The sequence below is a fragment of the Pogona vitticeps genome, chromosome 2, assembly GCF_051106095.1.
Source record: "Pogona vitticeps strain Pit_001003342236 chromosome 2, PviZW2.1, whole genome shotgun sequence".
NCBI classification, from domain to species: Eukaryota; Metazoa; Chordata; class Lepidosauria; order Squamata; family Agamidae; genus Pogona; species Pogona vitticeps.
The window spans coordinates 74,431,701-74,452,209 of record NC_135784.1 but is presented as its reverse complement, the minus strand read 5'-3'; the positions used below and the strand labels follow the sequence as shown (position 1 = coordinate 74,452,209).

General features: G+C 40.0%; 1 protein-coding gene across 10 annotated transcripts in view; it reads left to right on the top strand.

Annotated features, from left to right (window-relative positions):
• ATP2B2 (ATPase plasma membrane Ca2+ transporting 2) overlaps positions 1–20,509 on the top strand; it is a 522,267-nt gene that overhangs the window by 233,871 nt on the left and 267,887 nt on the right. For all 10 annotated transcript variants that reach the window (XM_078385427.1, XM_078385423.1, XM_078385436.1 and 7 more), the window contains one exon: positions 6,501–6,594. The gene's annotated coding sequence lies outside the window, so the exon portion shown is untranslated. The remainder of the gene's footprint in view (positions 1–6,500; positions 6,595–20,509) is intronic.

Genomic DNA, 20,509 nt, shown 5'->3' with positions numbered 1-20,509 from the left:
AAAGTAAAAAACCCATTGAAATGCATTGAAAACCGGTTCAATGCGTTCCAATGGGTGAAATACCTCAGCGTCCAGCGAAGATCCTTCATAGGGCGGCCATTTTCCAGTGCCTGTATAGCCGGAACCTGTCCTAAAACACAGCAGATGGCCATTTTGAAACCCCGCCGATCAGCTGTTTTGATCGTCGTTAAGCAAAAAATTGGTTCCCGAACCAGGGAACTGATTGTCGTTAAACAAAAAAAAACCCCATACAAACATTGTTTTGCGATCGCTATAGCGATCACAAAACACTCATTGTAAGCGATTTCCTCGTCTAATGAGGTAATCATCAAGCGGGGCACCACTGTACAGGAGGCAGCAACAAAAACCATCTCAAAGAAGAAGAAATGCAAGAAAGCAAAGTGGCTGTCCAACGCAGCCTTACAAATAGCAGAGAAGAGAAAGGAAACAAAATGTAAAGGAGATAAGGAAAGTTACAGTAAATTGAATGCAGACTTCCAAAGAATAGCAAGGAGAGACAAGATGGCCTTCTTAAACGAACAGTGCAAAGAAATAGAGGAAAATAATAGAAGGGGAAAAACCAGAGATCTGTTCAAGAAATTTGGAGATATCAAAGGAACAATTTGTACAAAGATGGACAATAAAGGATGATAAAGGACAAAAATGGGAGGAACCTAACAGAAGCAGAAGGCATCAAGAAGAGGTGGAAAAAATACATGGAGGAATTATATCAGAAAGATCTGGATGTTGCGGACAAGCCTCATAGTGGGGCCACGAAGAGTCTGACACGACTTAAGAGTGTTCAAAAAGCATGCTGTTTATGTACTGCCGTATAGTTCTTTAAGCTCTCTCTTGGTGGTTTACAGTTTAATTATACAGGCTACATATTGCCCCTCCCCCCTCCCCCGTGAGCTTAGTACTCTGATTGCCAGGCTTAGAAACCGAGTCAAGCATGAGCAGACTATCTGAATCTGTGGGAATCGAACTCAGGACATGAGCAGTGTCTTCATTGCACTACCGCAATTTAACCACCGCACCATGAGGCTCCCAAGGGTAGATGGGAGCTGCAGATATATTAGAAGTGGTTTTTCTTTCTTTTTTTGCTGATTTGTTTCATTTGTCTATATGAAAATTGCACGTTATATGAAAATTAGGGATTTTTTTTCATGCAAACTCTGTTTGCACTCCGATCTGTAGCCCAAATATATCTCCTTGTTAGGTTATTCATGTGATTCCAGTATATTGAGCATTTACTTTAGATATTATAACATATATAATGAGAAAAAAGAGCAGAAAGGTGGGAAGTAGGAAGACAAGGAGAGATGAGACGTTAAAAATTTCCCTGGCAGTTTAAATGGATTCTGTTTTAACACTCCTTGCCCTGTCAGCCCACTAATGGCAAAAACTCTTGAGGTCTGCTACTGAACACAAGACTCCTAACCTGAGAAGAGAGCAGTAGGCCCTTCTTAAGAAAGAGCATGCCACTGGGTCAGCTCTGAAGACTCAGGCCCATACACTGGCATGTCCTTGATTGGCATAATAAGCCAATGGATCCACTGAGTATTCAGTCAGGACACCATGACTGAACCGAGAAACAAATATGCTGCAGTGTAGGATCATACATTCTGCACAATTGCCCAAGGAAACGGAAACGTAGCTTCACTTTAATGCTTTTAAGCAAAGAATCAAGAGTTTTCTTAGGAGGAAGAAAAACTTCAGGTGAAGTACCCTGGAATAGCAATGAGCTTGTGTATGGCTTGGGGGAACTTTATATATATGGATGGGGAGATACATACTTCCTCCTTTTCCAGTCTATGCTGTGCTTTCATGCAGAATGATGGACAGTTCTTTCTCCTTTGAGCTTGGTAGAATCTGCTAATTGATGGGGAGAACAGACACTGATTAATGGGTAATTAGCTTCAGGAGAACACTATTTGACCCAAAGCATCTGGAAGCCACCTTGCAATTGCACCCACCTGCAAAGGGTAGAGGAGTCACACTAATTTGCCTGACCTGATTGATTTTGTCATGTGTGTTGGTTAAGAAAAATTATTAGATGTTGATCTGCTCAGTGAAAATCTAATTCAAGAATATGGATTGCTACTGCGGCTATTATTACTTCTACCATGTCTACTTAGTATTTGTTACCAGCAGCATGCCAGGTACTGTGTAAATATAATGCTTGTCCAGAGGACTCAGCACAGTAGGTCTTGTGTGCTTGTGTCCTTTGTACAACCTCCAGTAATAGCTACTTAACTTGGGGCAAGCAAAGCGTGGCCCATATGTAGCCCCAGGTCCCCACAGAGGCCATAGACCCTCGTGTCAAACAATATTAATTTTTTCTTCTGCTCATGGAAGCCAATGTGACCTGCAGTTAATGCCCTGGGTGAAACTTTGGCATATCAAATGCTGCCCCCTTCTGTGAATAAACCCATTGTAACATACTATGCCTTCTGTGGTCAGTTGTACAAAGAAACAGAACACAAACATACCCCTCTGCTTGGGAAAGGAAAATTGTGCAGTGTGCTGTTGTGACTAATTGGGTTTGATGCTTCAGATATGAGACTGGAATTGATCTGAAATGTCCTCTGTTATGTGTGTGTGTGTTTAGTCGTTTAGTCGTGTCCGACTCTTCGTGACCCCATGGACCAGAGCACGCCAGGCCCTTCTGTCTTCTACTGCCTCCCGGAGTTGTGTCAGGTTCATGTTGATTGCTTCGCAGACACTGTCCAGCCATCTCATCCTCGGTCGTCCCCTTCTCCTCTTGCCATCACACCTTCCTAACATCAAGGTTTTTTCCAAGGACTCTTTTCTTCTCATGAGATGGCCAAAGTACTGGAGCCTCAGCTTCAGGATCTGTCCTTCCAGTGAGCACCCAGGGTTGATTTCCTTTAGTATTGATAGGTTTGTTCTCCTTGCAGTCCAGGGGATTCTCAAGAGCCTCCTCCAGCACCACAATTCAAAGGCATCAATTCTTCGGCGGTCTGCTTTCTTTATGGTCCAGCTCTCACTTCCATACATCACAACAGGAAAAACCATAGCTTTGACTATTCGGACTTTTGTTGGCAAGGTGATGTCTCTGCTTTTCAAGATGCTGTCAAGATTTGTCATCGCTTTCCTCCCAAGAAGAAGGCGTCTTTTAATTTCAGGGCTGCTGTCTCCATCTGCAGTGATCATGGAGCCCAGGAAGATAAAATTTGACACTGCCTCCATATCTTCCCCTTCTATTTCCCAGGAGGTGATGGGACCAGTGGCCATGATCTTAGTTTTTTTGATGTTGAGTTTCAGACCGTTTTTTGCACTCTCCTCTTTCACTCTCATTACAAGGTTCTTTAATTCCTCCTCACTTTCTGCCATCAGAGTGGTATCATCTGCATATCGGAGGTTGTTGATATTTCTTCCGGCAATCTTAATTCCGGCTTGGGTTTCTTCCAGTCCAGCCTTCCGCATGATGTATTCTGCATATAAGTTAAATAAGCTGGGGGACAATATACAGCCTTGCCGTACTCCTTTCCCAATTTTGAACCACTCAGTTGTTCCATGACCAGTTCTAACTGTTGCTTCCTGTCCCACATATAGGTTTCTCAGGAGACAGATAAAGTGATCAGGCACTCCCATTTCTTTAAGAACTTGCCATAGTTTGCTGTGGTCCACACAGTCAAAGGCTTTTGCATAGTCAATGAAGCAGAAGTAGATATTTTTCTGGAACTCTCTGGCTTTCTCAATAATCCAGCGCAAGTTAGCAATTTGGTCTCGAGTTCCTCTGCCTCTTCGGAATCCAGCTTGTACTTCTGGGAGTTCTCGGTCCACATACTGCTGAAGCCTACCTTGCAGGATTTTGAGCATAACCTTGCTAGCGTGTGAAATGAGTGCAATTGTACGGTAGTTGGAGCATTCTTTGGCACTGCCTTTCTTTGGGATTGGGATGTAGACTGATCTTTTCCAATCCTCTGGCCACTGTTGAGTTTTCCAAACTTGCTGGCATATTGAATGTAGCACCTTAACAGCATCATCTTTCAAGATTTTAAATAGTTCAACTGGAATGCCATCACCTCCACTGGCCTTGTTGTTAGCCAGGCTTTCTAAGGCCCACTTGACTTCGCTCTCCAGGATGTCTGGCTCAAGGTCAGCAACTACATTGTCTGGGTTGTCCGGGATATCCAAATCTTTCTGATATAATTCCTCTTTGTATTCTTGCCACCTCTTCTTGACATCTTCTGCTTCTGTTAGGTCCCTCCCATTTTTGTCTTTTATCATGTTCATCTTTGCGCAAAATGTTCCTCTAATATCTCCAATTTTCCTGAACAGATCTCTGGTCTTTCCTTTTCTGTTATCTTCCTCTATTTCTTTGCATTGTTCATTTAAGAAGGGCCTCTTGTCTCTCCTTGCTATTCTCTGGAAGTCTGCATTCAATTTTCTGTAACTTTCCCTATCTGCCTTGCATTTTGCTTCCCTTCTCCTCTCTGCTATTTCTAAGGCCTCGTTGGACAGCCACTTTGCTTTCTTGCATTTCCTTTTCTTTGGGATGGTTTTTGTTGCTGCCTCCTGGACAATGTTACGAGCCTCTATCCAAAGTTCTTCAGGCACTCTGTCCACCAAATCTAGTTCCTTAAATCTGTTCTTTACTTCCACTGCGTATTCATAGGGGATTTGGTTTAGATTATACCTGAGTGGCCCAGTGGTTTTTCCTACTCTCTTCAGTCTAAGCTTGAATTTTGCTATGAGAAGCTGATGATCAGAACCGCAGTCAGCTCCAGGTCTTGTTTTTGCTGACTGTATAGAGCTTCTCCATCTTTGGCTGCAGAGAATATAATCAATCTGATTTCGATATTGCCCATCTGGTGATTTCCATGTGTAGAGTCGCCTCTTGTGTTGTTGGAAAAGAGTGTTTGTGATGACCAGCTTATTCTCTTGACAAAACTCTATTAGCCTTTGTCCTGCTTCGTTCTGAACTCCAAGGCCAAACTTCCCTGTTGTTCCTTTTATCTCTTGGCTCCCTACTTTAGCATTCCAGTCCCCTAGAATGAGAAGAACATCTGTCTTTGGTGTCAGTTCTAGAAGGTGTTGTAAATCTTCATAAAATTGTTCAATTTCAGTCTCCTCAGCAATGCTGGTTGGTGCATAAACTTGGATTATTGTGATGTTGAATGGTCTGCCTTGGATTCGTATTGACATCATTCTATCATTTTTGAGATTATATCCCATTACAGCTTTTCCCACTCTTTTGTTGACTATGAGGGCTACTCCATTTCTTCTACGGGATTCTTGCCCACAGTAGTAGATATGATAATCATCTGAGCTGAATTCGCCCATTCCTGTCCATTTTAGTTCACTGATGCCCAGGATGTCGATGTTTATTCTTGCCATCTCCTGTTTGACCACCTCCAGCTTCCCAAGGTTCATAGATCTTACATTCCAGGTTCCTATGCAGTATTTTTCTTTACAGCATTGGACTTTCCTTTCACTTCCAGGCACGTCCACAGCTGAGCGTCCTTTCGGCTTTGGCCCAACCACTTCATTAGCTCTGGAGCTACTTGTACTTGTCCTTCACTCTTCCTCAGTAGCATGTTGGACGCCTTCCGACCTGAGGGGCCCATCTTCCAGCGTCATATCTTTTAACCTTTTGTTTCTGATCATGGGGCGTTCTTGGCAAAGATACTGGAGTGGCTTGCCATTTCCTACTCCAGGTGGATTGCGTTTAGTCGGAACTCTCCACTATGTCCTATCCGTCTTGGGTGTCCCTGCATGGCATAGCCCATAGCTTCTCTGAGTTACTCAAGCCCCTTCGCCACGACAAGGCAGCAATCCATGAAGGAGAGTCCTCTGTTATATGAAGTTATATTGCTCCTTGCAAATAGCAGCCAATGGAGTATGGTGGCATCATGTCATGTGTTTTGTGTTGCTAGACATTAGAGGTGAAAAGGAGGAGATGCAAGGATCATGTTTTCTGCAATGGATACACAACTCCTGTAAAATCTACTTCAGGTGCTATAAATAGTAATAATAAATAATTAAGGTATTGTACTGTTTTCACATGAAACTAAAAATACTTTAGCGTTCCCCTGTGCTATTTGTGTGCTTATTTATGGAAGACAGAACGAGGAAGGGAAATCAAATGTATTTTGTGGATACTAGAGATATTTTCTGCTATAATTTCTGAAATTATGAGTGTTTGAATAATGTGATACTTCAAGTCTCCAACTATAGCAAAAATACCATGTGTACCCTGAGAACCATACTTGTTGTGAAAGTTCAAAGCAATGGCAATGATAAAATGGGCAAGGCTAAACATCGTCTTGTACTTATGGCATTATTGTTTGAGACATTAGGGCAAATCTTCATGATCATAAATATATGGCTAGGAATTTATCAGGTGATGCCCCCCCCCGCTGTCTCAGTTTTATATGTTGTTGCCGTTTATTTTACGTTATTGTACTTCGCTTTTTTTGTTGCCATTCACTATCACTAATGTTTGCATGTGTGTCTTTTCCTCTCCTCAGGTTTCATGTCAAGATTGATTTACAGACATACAGTAGGTGGTGATGTGACTGCTTCCAGTTTATGAAACTCATTTTCTCAGGATCAATCAGCACTGTAAGTTTTCTATGAAGCTCTGACTTTGAAACATATTCTAAATGATAACAGAAATTCAAAGACTCTTGCTGAGAGTATCGTTCTGGCCCATATTAAGAAGCGTCATATTTCTTTCTTAAAAGATCTTTAAGATTAGACACGACAGGCATAGTTAAGTCCGTTTAAATTTTGGATTAATGATAACAGTGCAATGCCTATGAATGCCTCCTGAGAAATAAATCTGATTGAGTTTAAAAAGTTTTATTACAAAACAAATTTTACAAGACTTTAGTTACAGGCTGAAATCTTATACATACTTGCCTAGGAACAAGTCTGTTTAAATGCATGCATTTTGTTTCAGACTAGACATGTGCTGGATTGTGTTATACAAACAGAGGTGTAACTAGCTATTTTGTCACCCAAAGCAAGTGACACTGTATCTCATCCAAAATGTGAGGCATGTGTATAAGACCTCTATGAAAAAAAAAGAGGAGAAAGTGATGTTTCTGAAAGGGGAAAAATGTTCAAGCTGTCAAAATAGGATAATGAATAGGACAGGAGGTGTTGCTATTTATTTTCCTAAAACTCACTGGATGATTTATCTATAAATTTTGCTGCCCTCTAAAGTTTGGTGCCTTATGGGGCCTAGTTACAGTCCTGTGTACAAGAAATGTATTTTTTACCATGCATTTATAACTAATTATTTCAAAGTGAAGATAAGAATAGAGATGGTCATGAACTACTTTGTGCTGGGTCATCTAAGTCATTCCCTATCCCTTGTCGGCTCCCCCCACTCATCAGCCAACACATACTGCTCATTCCTTCCCCCATCGCATGATCTTCCAGAGCACAGACTTCCCCTCCTCCTGCAGCTGCCCATTCAGATGCTGAGGCAGGGCAGGGATTTCTCAGCACTGCCTGTGAGTGGGCAACTTCAGGAGGAGGTGAAGAAGGAAAGTCTGTGCTCCTGCTGAGACTGGAAGATTGTGCGATTGGGAGAGAATGAGCAGCATACGCTGGCTGATGAGTGGAGGAGCTGGTGCAGGGAGTGCCATGCCAACAACTCAGGGTGATCCAGCATGAAGTGCTTTGTGCTCATCTCTATATTAAACCAATAACTGATCCAACTGGAGGGTTCTCAGTGATCATTGCACAAAGATAGCTACTGTATCAATTTGTGCTATTTTTATTGTTTAAAAGAGTTCATGACAGTTAGCACTACATGTTCAACCTCTTTTCCAGTCACAAAGGTGGCTTGAACATAGTGGAACATTATAAGCACTTTGTGGGAAGAAGGAGGAAAGTTACTTTCCCCCCTCTTCTGCTTCTTGCACAGCCTCCTCTGCCTCAAAAAATTGAGCTGGAGATCAGGGAACTCTCAGGAAAAGTGTAAGAAGTTGTGCTGACGGTTTCAGGGGAGGGAAAAGGATTGCCATCCTCAAATGTTTCTTCCCATGGCTTGTCTCTACTAAATCCAAGTTTCCTGTCTCAATGGGAAGAGCCCTTCCAAACACAGTGGGGATAAAGATGGACTACAATGTGGCAGCAATTCCACTGTGAATATGCTGTGCCAATGTGCCTTCCGTTATTATGCCTGGTGTGTGTATAAGCATCTAAACTTCATTTTACATGGAAATATGTTCTCTGTTACAGTGATGTCATGTTAAGTCACTGTGCTTTTTTTTTTCTTATGTGAGATAAATGCTTGAGTGGGATGCCAATGTGAAGTGCATTCCTAGTTGATTAAGCTGACCATCTCTCAAGAAACTGTTATCCATGGATTTTTTTTATTTTTTATTTTTGCTTTGTTCGGGGCTGGACTGAATGATCCTTGGGGTGGCCTCCAACTCTATAATTCTATGGAATTGGAATTCTATAATTCTATAACTCTATAATTCTTATGATTTATGTTTTATATTGCTTTGTTTTTACCTATGTAATAACTGTGTATATTTTAAATTGTTTTTATTGTATATGTTGTGAGCCGCCCAGAGTAGACTATGTCTAGATGGGCGGCATATAAATGAATGAATGAATGAATGAATGAATGAATGAATGAATGAATGAATAAATAAATAAATAAATAAATAAATAAATAAATAAATAAATAAATAAATAAATAAATAAATAAATAAATAAATAAATAAAATATGGTTGCATAAATTGGCCAACCGCCATATGAACCAGCACAAGGCCAGCTGATGCTACACAGAATCCAAATCCCTCCCAGACTACGCAAGTTTACAGTCATTCTGGGATTTATTTATTTATTTTTAAACCTGGCACCATGACTGTGCCCCTGGGCTGGAGGAAATTTGGATCTGGCATAATTCAACTCCTGTCCCACCCCATTCCTCCTCTGCTCCCTATTTTGGCTTTCTTGCTGACAGATTCTGCTGGCACATCACTCTGTTGGCATATCTCTGGCCAGTTTAACCAATTAGGATTGCACTTTACATCTGCATCCAACTCACTGAAGCATACACCTGAATAATTTATCTCATGGAGTAAAAAAAAAATCCCCAACAACTTAGCATTACATCACTATAGCAGAAAATCTATTTCCATATAAAATGAAGTTTAGAATGCTTAAACACACATCTGACATATTCATGCAAGGCAGAACTTCACATAGTGCAGCATATTCACAGTGGGATTGAAATCCCTTTCTCCAGTAAAAGAGGCTTATGCCTAATCCTAACAACCACATTTAGCAGATTTTTTTTTAGTTAAGATGACACTGTCTATCCTGTTTAGAACAAATATATTGTAATGAAGAGAAAGGCTTAGTTATGACTTAAGTCTCATTGATTTCAATGGACCTTCTCTAAACATGACTAAGCAGTGATCCAGCTGACTGGAAAGCTCCATGAGTTATGTTGTGAGTTCAGTTGCCCAACTGTGCCTCCTAAGAGAAAAGTCAGCCTGTATAGCTTTGGGCAAGCTGTGCAGTCCCAGTGTCCTCTGAGAGGAAGGGAACGGTAAGCCACTTCTGAATACTTTTACCTTGGAAATTCTGGGATGGGTCACCGTAAGTCAGAACTGACTTGATGGCACATGATTATTATTAAGGCAAGATCCAACCTAATTCTTATTAAAAAGTTATAAAAGAATAAGAATTATTATAATTGCATGGCTGTGTGTTCTTGCTCACTGAAAGAGCAGTACCCCTTCTTCTATTTTAGCACAGTGGCATAAATATGACTCTTAAATTGCATGGGGTTATCCTGACATTGCCTCACACTGGACATCCTGATTAAGGGCAGTAAGAGTCTTAGTTACTTCTTATTTCAGAAATAGACAATATTTATTTGCACTTATCCTGAAGCTGAGGCTCCAATACATTGGCCATCTCATGAGAAGAGAAGACTCCCTGGAAAAGACCTTGATGTTGGGAAAGTGTGAGGGCAAGAGGAGAAGGGGACGACAGAGGGTAAGATGGCTGGATAGTGTCATCAAAGCAACCAACATGAATTTGACCAGACTCTGGGAGGCAGTGGAACACAGGAGGGCCTGGCGTGCTCTGGTCCATGGGGTCACGAAGAGTCGGACATGATTTAACAACTAAACAAATTTGCACTTATGTTGATATGAGGCATTTTTATAGAAAAATGCTTTGCTTAATTATGAATAGGACAGCTTTTTATAACAGCCATAAGTTCTTCATAAATATGATAGCCAGCAGCAGTTCTCAGAAGCAAGAATAAAAAATTAATTTAAAATGATATTTTATACATTTAGATTATAGTCCATATCTTATCAATTTAAAACAGAAGACATTTTTATACAGTATGTACTAGCAATTTCATTATAACTGTTAAATTAGTGCATAATTTTGAATATCACTGGTCATTTAATCATTACCATTGCAGCTCAGTAATCTATTAATATTATGCTAATTTATATTTTTAGTGGCTGCTATGAATTGTAAAGGGGAAAAGTCATATCTCAGATATTATTGAAGTCAAGCTTTAACATATTACAGAAAATGAGATCTCTCTCATACTTAAGTAAACAGACATAAAAATGGCTTTGGAAGATTAAGGAACACTTTAAATCGTGATTTTATAGATTTACATATAAATATCATTCCACAAGGTGACCTGGGCTGAAACAACAGCAAAATAATATTATTTGATAAGATTTGTTCTACAGTGGTGCCTCGCTTAACAATTGCCTTGTTAAATGACAAAACCGCTATACGATGACCGATGTTTTAATAGGCAAAATTCGCTTCCCGACGATTGGTTCCCTGCTTCGGGAACCGATTTTTCGCTAGACAATGTTTTTAAAACAACTGATCGGCAGCTTAAAAATAGCCGCCCTCTGTGTAAAATGGCTCCCTGCTGTGTTTTTCGACGGATTCCTCGCTTTACAGGCACCAAAAATGGCCACCCCTATGGAGGGTCTTCACTGAACGGTGAGTTTTCAGCTCATTGGAATGCATTGAATGGGTTTTCAATGTGTTTCAATGGAATTTTTTATTTCGCTTAACAAGGATTTCGCTCTACAGCTATTTCGCTGGAACAGATTATCCTTGTTAAGCGAGGCACCCCTGTACTGTGTTTCCCATCAATTAAAACTTAAAACCTTTGGTCAGATTTCACATATACAGATATGTAACTAGCTTCATGGACAAAAAGAGTACTAGTGGACTCTCAAACAACTCAGACGAAGCCTATGAGAAACTATTGGGCAGCAACTGTAGAACAAATCAGAAGAACCACAGTTTGAAATTGACTTAATATCTTGGATATTAAAAACTAGTCCTTAATTTCAGAGTCTAAATAAAAATGGAAATCATGGCTATACAGAGACTTTCTTGTGTGAATGTTTCTATTGCAAAAAGAGGAGCAAAGGAAATGTCTGTGTAGGCATAACCTTATTTACTTATTGTCTTATTAAATTGAAGTATGATAATATGAACAGTACCAGAAACTTATTCCACATGCTGTTCATGTGCTAACATTCTCCTGGCAGCAATGTTGGCTCACAGATTAGCAAAGTCACTTTTAGCGACTTTCTAGTTTTGAGCCCCTGTTGCATTGAAGAGCAAGTAAGGGAGAGATGTATGTGTCCCCTGTGCCGTGGTTAATTTAAGGAGTAAACAGAGAGTAATGAGTGAGTTACAGTAATGGGAGATTTGCAAAGAATAGGGTCTAGGACTACCCAAAATGATAAGTATCTACCCTGGGTCTCTGGACTATACACAGGCTATCATTCACTCTTTCAGTCTGTATTTCTCTTTCAGTCACAACATATAGTTTCATATACCATAAACCAAGGAAAAATTTCCTGGAAGAGAAAGTACATTTTGTGTAATTCTCCATAATTCTCCTGATGCTAAATTTACTGCATCTCAACATGATTTAACAAAATTTTCTTAGACAAGGCTATTCTATTCTATTCAGATGGTCAGTCTCATCTTGGTTTTCTCTGGCATTCTCCCATCATCCACTCTTCTTTCTTTCTTTCTTTCTTTCTTTCTTTCTTTCTTTCTTTCTTTCTTTCTTTCTTTCTTTCTTTCTTTCTTTCTTTCTTTCTTTCTTTCTTTCTTTCTTTCTTTCTTCCTTCCTTCCTTCCTTCCTTCCTTCCTTCCTTCCTTCCTTCCTTCCTTCCTTCCTTCCTTCCTTCCTTCCTTCCTTCCTTCCTTCCTTCCTTCCTTCCTTCCTTCCTTCCTTCCTTTCCTTCCTTCCTTCCTTTCCTTCCTTCCTTTCCTTCCTTTCCTTCCTTTCCTTTCCTTCCTTCCTTCCTTCCTTCCTTCCTTCCTTCCTTCCTTTCCTTCCTTCCTTCCTTCCTTCCTTCCTTCCTTCCTTCCTTCCTTCCTTCCTTCCTTCCTTCCTTCCTTCCTTCCTTCCTTCCTTCATGTGCTTAAATCCTGCAATCTGGATTGGAAACTTGGTAAGAGTGGTGTTGGAAAGAAGACATTCTTAAGTTTTCCCAACTTTTGTTTTCCTCAGTAAAAATCACCTGCTTATTCTGTACCGTTACCAAAGAGGGAAGGAGATACAGATATTCCATGTTTCACTCCTCTTGATTGTAGGAACTGAACTGGGAATATTTTACTTCCTGTTTGTGTAGAAAAGAGGGAGAGGGAAAAATGGTTAGAATCCAGTGTTAATAGTTTGGCTCCTGTTGCAAATCAATGTAGGTCCCATGGAGTCCAAGAGGCAGTTGCTACTCATATGGTTCAACATCATAATGTGTAACAGTCACAGCTCCATGTTAGTGCAATTTTGATCTCAAACATATTTGAGCATTTTGTTTGTTAAAGGTAGAGTAAAACTCACCAGTCTTGCAAGGAGTGGCTATTTTAGTTTCTTTGTATACAGTGTTTTCATAACATTGAGAACAATGGCTTAGAAGCAGTCCCATTGCAGAATTCTGCTGTTCACTGTGAAAATAAATTTCATGTTGCATTTCCTGGCTACCTAAAACTGTTCGACAGAAAGCACTACACTGTGAAATAATGTGCTAGACTTGCCTAATCTCTGCAATGTAAATTAAAACTAGATTTGCCAGATGTTGGGGCTTGACTTTTATAGAAGCTTGTCGCGTTTATCCCACACTGAAATGCTTATAGCCAGCCACTACTGTCAAGCTTGAAGAAGGACAGCCTATAATGTCAGAGGAAGGTCATTTCCTTTTATTAAATCTACCAGGAAAGTTGCCATACTTTACAGCAATGCAGTACAGTCACCAGATTCCAAGTGATGTCTGTGCCGAGAAGTATTCGTTTAGCTCCTGGTTTAGCTTTCAGCCTGCAGCATTCTCACAATCATGTCACGATTGCCATTTTCACACCACAGCTAGGTGTCACTTACTCTCTTTTGGAGCCTCATTGCTGTGTAACTGTTCACCTTGCTATTACTCTGAAAGCCTCAGGGAAACAGCATGCTGTATTGTAGGAAACGTGTGATTCACAATAGAAAAGGCTTTTTGCTGTCAATCCATCTTGAGATAATACTATAATGAAAATAAAATCAATATGACAAGAGCCTAGGTACATGCATCAAACATAATTCCCTCTACTGTTAAAACAATGCTGATTTTGCACATAAGTGCATTTGTTGGGAAATGGAAAACAGCATAGCTGTTGACTGTAAACAGATACTTAGACTTTTGCACATGGGACTTGTTCAGTTATATTTTGTTTAGAAGATTGTAAATGATACTTAATTTGTTCCCTTTTCTAATTATGATAGCATGCATGACTGACCATCCCCTACCTATGATTCATTTTTGTTTGCATTGGATGCACTGTGTTGTCTTCTCCATAGTGTTGTAAACTACAGCTCTGTTAAAAAACATACATGAGATTCAGCCCGATTCTATAGAATTTTGTAAGCAGGGTGATAGTTTCCATCCTCAGCTGGGCTTCCAAGCACGTTAAGAGCAATCATCATTTTCCTGCTACACCAGAACCAGAGAACAATGCCCTCCCAGCTTGTATATACTCACCACATGCATAAACAAGGTAACCATAATGACAAGGTCAGGCAGATTGAATATCTGTGTAGCTCTTGTGTGTGTTTTCAGTTCATCTTCAGAACTGCTGTGTGCTTTTTCACTTCATCTTCAGTCATCCTGCTGCTTTCTGCAAGCTACTGGACAAAGGCATCTCTTCTATAGTGGGAAAGTTAATGGGCTCATGTCTGCTCTTTCTGAATACCTGCCTTTCATCTCTCAGCACTCCTGCCTTTGTGTCCTCTTGCTTTGTTTAGCATTAATATTCCAACTTCATAGAATTATTACATTGCTAGCTTTTCAATTTGCTTTCCATATTTTATTCTTATGTTGGCTGGATAGCTCAGTTGTTTAGATATCTGGCTGTGGAGCCAGAGTTTGGTTCTTTGCTGTGCCTTCTGGGAGAAGAGCCAGCCTGTGTCATCTTGGGCAAGCTGCATAGTCCCAGGGCCCCTAAAAGAAGGGAATGGTAAACAATTTCTGAGTATTCTCTACTTAGAGAATCCTGAAGCGGGGTTTCATGTCAGAATTGACTTGATGGCACGTTATGATGATGGTGATGATGGTATTCTTAATAACCAATTGCAGCACATTAAAGCAGAATGTGAGTGTGAGCCTTGATGTCTTTCCAGATGGAACACAGACACTACAACCTGTTCCATTAAGATCAAAGATACATCACAAAGATTTTACCTGAGGTGTTGCAGGAAGGGCAAAAATAAGTAAAACTGTAGACTGTCCACAGAAGTCATGTATTTCATGGAAATTCATGGGACCATAAGGCTTGTTATTTATGTTTTTATTTCTAACATTTATATACTGCCCCTAATGGAGAACACTTCTCTAGGCAGTCTTAAGGTAAAGGTAAAGGTTCCACTTGACAATTTGTTCAGTTATGTCTGATTCTAGGGGGCGGTGCTCATCTCCCTTTCCAACCCATAGAGCTAGCGTTTGTCTGAAGACAATCTTCCGTGGTCACGTGGCTAGTTTGACTAGACACGGAATGCCATTACCTTCCCACCATGGTGGCACCTATTTATCTACTTGCATTTTTGCATTTTGCATGCTTTTGAACTGCTAGGTTGGCGGGAGCTGGGACAAGCGACGGGGGCTCACTCCATTGTGTGGATTTGATTTTATGACTTTAGGTCTTCTGACCTTGCAGCACAGAGGGTTCTGTGGTTTAACCTGCAGCGCCACCATGTCCCTTACAGTCTTACAATACAAAATAAAACCCTACCTCCTACCCCAGCCTACTCCAAAAACAACAACAACAATAACAACACAATAATAATAATAATAATAATAACAACAACAACAACAACAACAACAACAACAATAACAATAACAATAACAATAACAATAACAACAACAACAACAACAACAACAACAACAACAATAACAATAATAATAATAATAATAATAATAATAATAATAATAATAATAATAATAATAATAATAATAATAATAATAATAATAATAATAATAATAATAATAATAATAATAATAATAATAATAATAAAAAAAAACAACTGGCAACCGAATAAAATGCAGACAAATAAATAAGCAGACAAAACTAAGTAATGGCATCCAACTGCAACAATAAGGTGGCACATGGGTCACAAACTGGACTAACTGAGGTGAAAGATGTACTTAAAGGCTTCCTTGAAAATTTTGATTTTAAGCATTTCCCTTAAAACTCCCGAGAGAGGAGACCTTCTGGATCTCCAAAAGGCAGCCATTCCAAAGAGCTGGGGCCACCACTGAGAAAGCTCAACTTCTAGTCAAATTCTTCATTGACCACATGCAACAGTGAGGCCTGGGAGAACGAGGTAAAATGGCCAGCAGCTCTGCAGGAGTGATGCTCTGACAGGTACCAAAGTCCCAAACTGTTAAGGGCACTATATGTTAAAGTTAACACTTTGAAACTGGCCCAGGAAGCAACAGAGAAGCAATGTAGGCAGGCCAGGGCTGGGGACATACAGTCAGATTTCCTCACTGCAGTGTCACATTCTGTATCTGCTGTAACATAACATCAATTATTGTGTTGGCTGTTCCTCCTCCTTTGTGCATAAAATGTCAGTCCAGTCATATAGCTGTTTTCATCTGAAGCACTATAGCAGCTGTGGGAAAAGTACAGACCTCCAGATTTTCCTCCACTACCACTAACATTGGTAATGTTGGTTAGGCGCGGTGGGAGTTGTAGTCCAAAGCATTTGGAGGAAAACACTTTGCCTACCCTTGCACTAGTGCTTCAGCTGATTCAAAAGAAATACAGGGAACAGCCTTGTGGCACCTTAAAGGTGAATACCTTCATCAATCAATCAAACAAGATGAACACTCTTATGGCACCTTAAAGACCAGTACATTTTATTTGGCATAATTTTAAAACTCTGGAGGGAGGAGACCTGCCAGATATCCAAAGGGCAGTTATTCCGAAGTGCTGGGGCCACCACTGACATTTCATGAATTATCTGCATTGTTTTGTAAATGTGAACAGGAAATCTTAATGTTTATTGAAACAACGTTCTGTACAGGAAATCTCAATAGGTTATTGAGAAATTTTTACATCTTAGAAAGCAGTATCTGTTCCTAACATGCAGATATACTAATGTGAATTATAACAAGGTATGATAAAGTGTCTGACTCTTTGTGACCCCATGGACCAGAGCATGCCAGGCCCTCCTGTCTTCCACTGCCTCCCAGAGTTGGGTCAAATTCATGTTAGTAGTTTCAGTGACACTGTTCAACCACCTCATCCGCTGTCGTCCCCTTCTCCTCTTGCCTTCACACTTTCCCAACATCAGGGTATTTTCCAGGGAGTCTTCTCTTCTCATGATATGGCCAAAGTATTGAAGCCTCAGCTTCAGGATCTGTCCTTCCAGTGAGCACTCAGGGCTGATATCCTTCAGAATTGATAGGTTCTCCTTGCAGTGCAGGGGACTTTCAAGAGCCTCATGCAGCACCACAATTCAAAAGCATCAATTCTTCGGCAGTAAACCTTCTTCATGGTCTACCTCTCACTTCCATACATTGCTACTGGAAAAACCATAGTTTTGACTACATGGACCTTTGTTGGCAAGGTGATGTCTCTGATTTTTAAGATGCTGTCTAGGTTTGTCATCGCTTTCCTCCCAAGAAACAGGCATCTTTTAATTTCGTGGCTGCTGTCACCATCTGCAGTGATCATGGAGCCCAAGAAAGTAAAATCTGTCACTGCCTCCATATCTTCCTCTTCTATTTGCCAGGAGGTGATGGGACCAGTGGCCATGAGCTTAGTTTTTTGTTATGTTGAGCTTCAGACCATTTTTTGCACTCTCCTCTTTCACCCTCATTAAGAAGTTCTTTGATTCCTCCTCACTTTATGCCACCAGAGTGGTATTGTCTGCATATCTGAGATTGTTGATATTTCTCCCAGCAGTATTAATTCTGGCTTGGGATTTCTCTAATCCTGCCTTTTGCACGATGTATTCTGCATATAATTTAAATAAGCAGGGAGACTATGTAGAGTCATGTCGTACTCCTTTCCCACTTTTGAACCAATCAGTTGTTCCATATCCAGGTGTAACTGTTGCTTCCTGTCCCACATATAGATTTCTCAAGAGACAGGTAAGGTGGTCAGGCACTCCCATTTCTTTAAGGACTTGCCATAGTTTGTTGTGGTCCACACAGTCAAAAGCTTTTGCGTAGTCAGCTCAAATGAACAGGAGCTTCAAAATGGCAACTCTCCCCTTAAGAGGTTTTCTTTTCCTTTTTTTATTGTGTAGTGTGTTTCTGATGTGCCTGTTGTTAAATAATATCTTTATCTGAGAAGGCATGCAAGCATGAAAAGCTAACAGCATTTACAAGCTTTGCTTTGGAGCTGACCAGAGACCTGAAAAACCCAAGGACGATCAGAGGATTATAAAAGATGAATTTCTTTTTGGAAAAAAGAGAGAAAAGTATTTAAGAAAACAATATAATTGGAGTGTCATTCTCAGAGCTAATTAAACGATATCACTTGGAAATGATATACCAATTGGAACAGAGTAAAAATTGCATGATAATGGAATGAGGCTAAATTTTACCCACAAGATCCTGCCCATCACCATGTACACAGTTGCTTCCTGAAGACAGTTTAGACTAAGTTTTTCCATAGCAGCTGTGTGGGCGCAACTTATAATAAAGCTAAGATATAAATTCAAAATAGAAACCAAGAAAATTAAGCTTTGCAGTTAACAGGAACCAATCAGGGCAAACCTGTTTTAAGGGATCTATTCTAGGAAACATATTTTCAGGTATAGAAAAATAAATGCTCCAAGTGCTAGCCTAATTCCACATACAGTATATCACAGATATATACTGTATATCTGTGATATACACAGTATATCAGTACACCCTCTCACATTTCATAAATATTTTAGTCTACCTTTTCATGTGACTACACTGAAGAAATGACACTTGGTTACAATGTAAAGCAGTGAGTATACAGCTTGTATAACAGGGTAAATGTGCTGTCCCCTCAAAATAACGCAACACACAGCCATTAATGTCTAAACCACTGGCAACAAAAGTGAGTGACCACAATGAAGTAGGTGGTTACCAGCAATTATTGTTTTCATTGCTTACTACCGTTTCCTGGTATTGACATGGCTTATCAGAAAGTTTTCCAACCAGGGTGTGTCCACAGAGAGGTTGTTAAGTCCTTTGAGTCAGACAAACATTGCTCTTGTGTTCACGGAAGGTGTGCCAGATAGAGTTATGGAATACTGAGTTACAGTATGGCACATGGAATTACACTGCAAATACTCATGATGAAACTTTCAGTACTTTTACAAAGTTCCATACATTCCAAATGGGGAATCAATGTACATAGTGGATTTACAAGGTAACATGTAGAAAATAACTTTTTTTTCCTTAAAAAAGGAACCAAGGCAGCTTACCTCATTGAAAGACAATATTTAAAGCTGAAAACAATGAGTATACAATAGTGGTTTAGATCATTAAAAGACAATACGTAAAGCTAAGAACAATTAGTATAAAGAGGCAGCTGACATTAAAAGACAATATTAAAGCTAAAAACAGTAAGTATGCAAATATTAAAAAGGAACAAATACCACTCTGAGAGATGGTAAACAGAACTAATGTTAAAAACTCAGTCAAAGCAGTAATGCATAACAATACATTTTAAAAAACCCCATTCAGGTAGCCAGTCACTGAGGGAAAGCTTGCCTGATGATAAAGGTTTTTTGCCTGCTTGTGGAAGGACAGCAAAGATGAGGCCAGTCTGGCCTTCTGTGGGAGGGACTCAGCAACTGGAATGGGGGAAGCAATGATATACGACAGTAATACATAGGTGGCAAGATTAGTAGTTGTTTTTTTCATGATTTGTTTAATTGTTTTTTAAACCAGGCTAAATTAGTGGCTTTCATAATATTTGCAATTTCATAGGTTTAAAATGTAGTGTACAAAGTCCTCTCTTTTTTTGGGGTCTAATTGAAGATTACGGAGAAAAGCTTATCCTTACCTAACTTATCCACACCATACACCATTTTACAGACATTGATCATGTTTTCCTCACTGGCCTTTCTCCCTGTTAAGCTACAGTCCCTACACTGTAGAGCACATTTTGGAATGGATGAAAGGGAGAGCTAGGATAGAGGTGGGCAAATGTTCTGGCCCCAAGTCATGTACAGTGGGGTCTCTACTTAAGAACTTAATCCGTATTGGAAGGTGGTTCTCAAGTGGAAAAGTTCTTATGTAGAATCTGCATTTCCCATAGGAATGCATTGAAAACCATTTAATCCGTATCTGCTCTTTTCCGTCCTTAGAAACTAATGGGAAGCTGCTATTCCGCCTTCTACCACTAGAGGGGGATTTTTTTCTTTTTTTCCCCTTAGGTCAGGGAACAGTGTTAAAAGCACTTCTGACGAAGCTAATTTTGAAGCAATGGACTGAAAACCAATTAATCCGTTCTGGCTGTTTTTTTTATGTAGAGGTGTGTTCGTACATTGAAGCATTAGTTCCCATAGGAACTAATGCAAAGCTGGTTAATACGTACTCTACCACTAGGGGGAGAACTTTTTTTAACCTAAGATGACCTAAGGTTTAAAAAAGAGCAGGAAAGTTTTTTTTTCCTGTTCTTATCTGGAGTTTTGTTCTCAAGTAGAAGCAAAATTTAGCAAATGGAGCTGTTCTTAAGTGGAATTGTTCTTAAGTAGGGACGTTCTTAAGTAGAGACCCCACTCTGTGCCACAAGAAACACTGCTGGCACGTCCCCTTCCAAAACTAGCAAAACATCTATCCCATTTTACTTCAGAGTTGGACTTGTTCAACCCAGTAATTTCCCCTCCAAAACTAGGGTTGGGTTGGAAAATTGCAGGCTCATTTTGGACCCCATATTGCTCCAGAGGACATACATGGGAAGAGAATATAGGAGGGTTGAAATGAGAAATGCTTTCTCTTTCTCTCCTGTAGAGGAGTGTCCCAA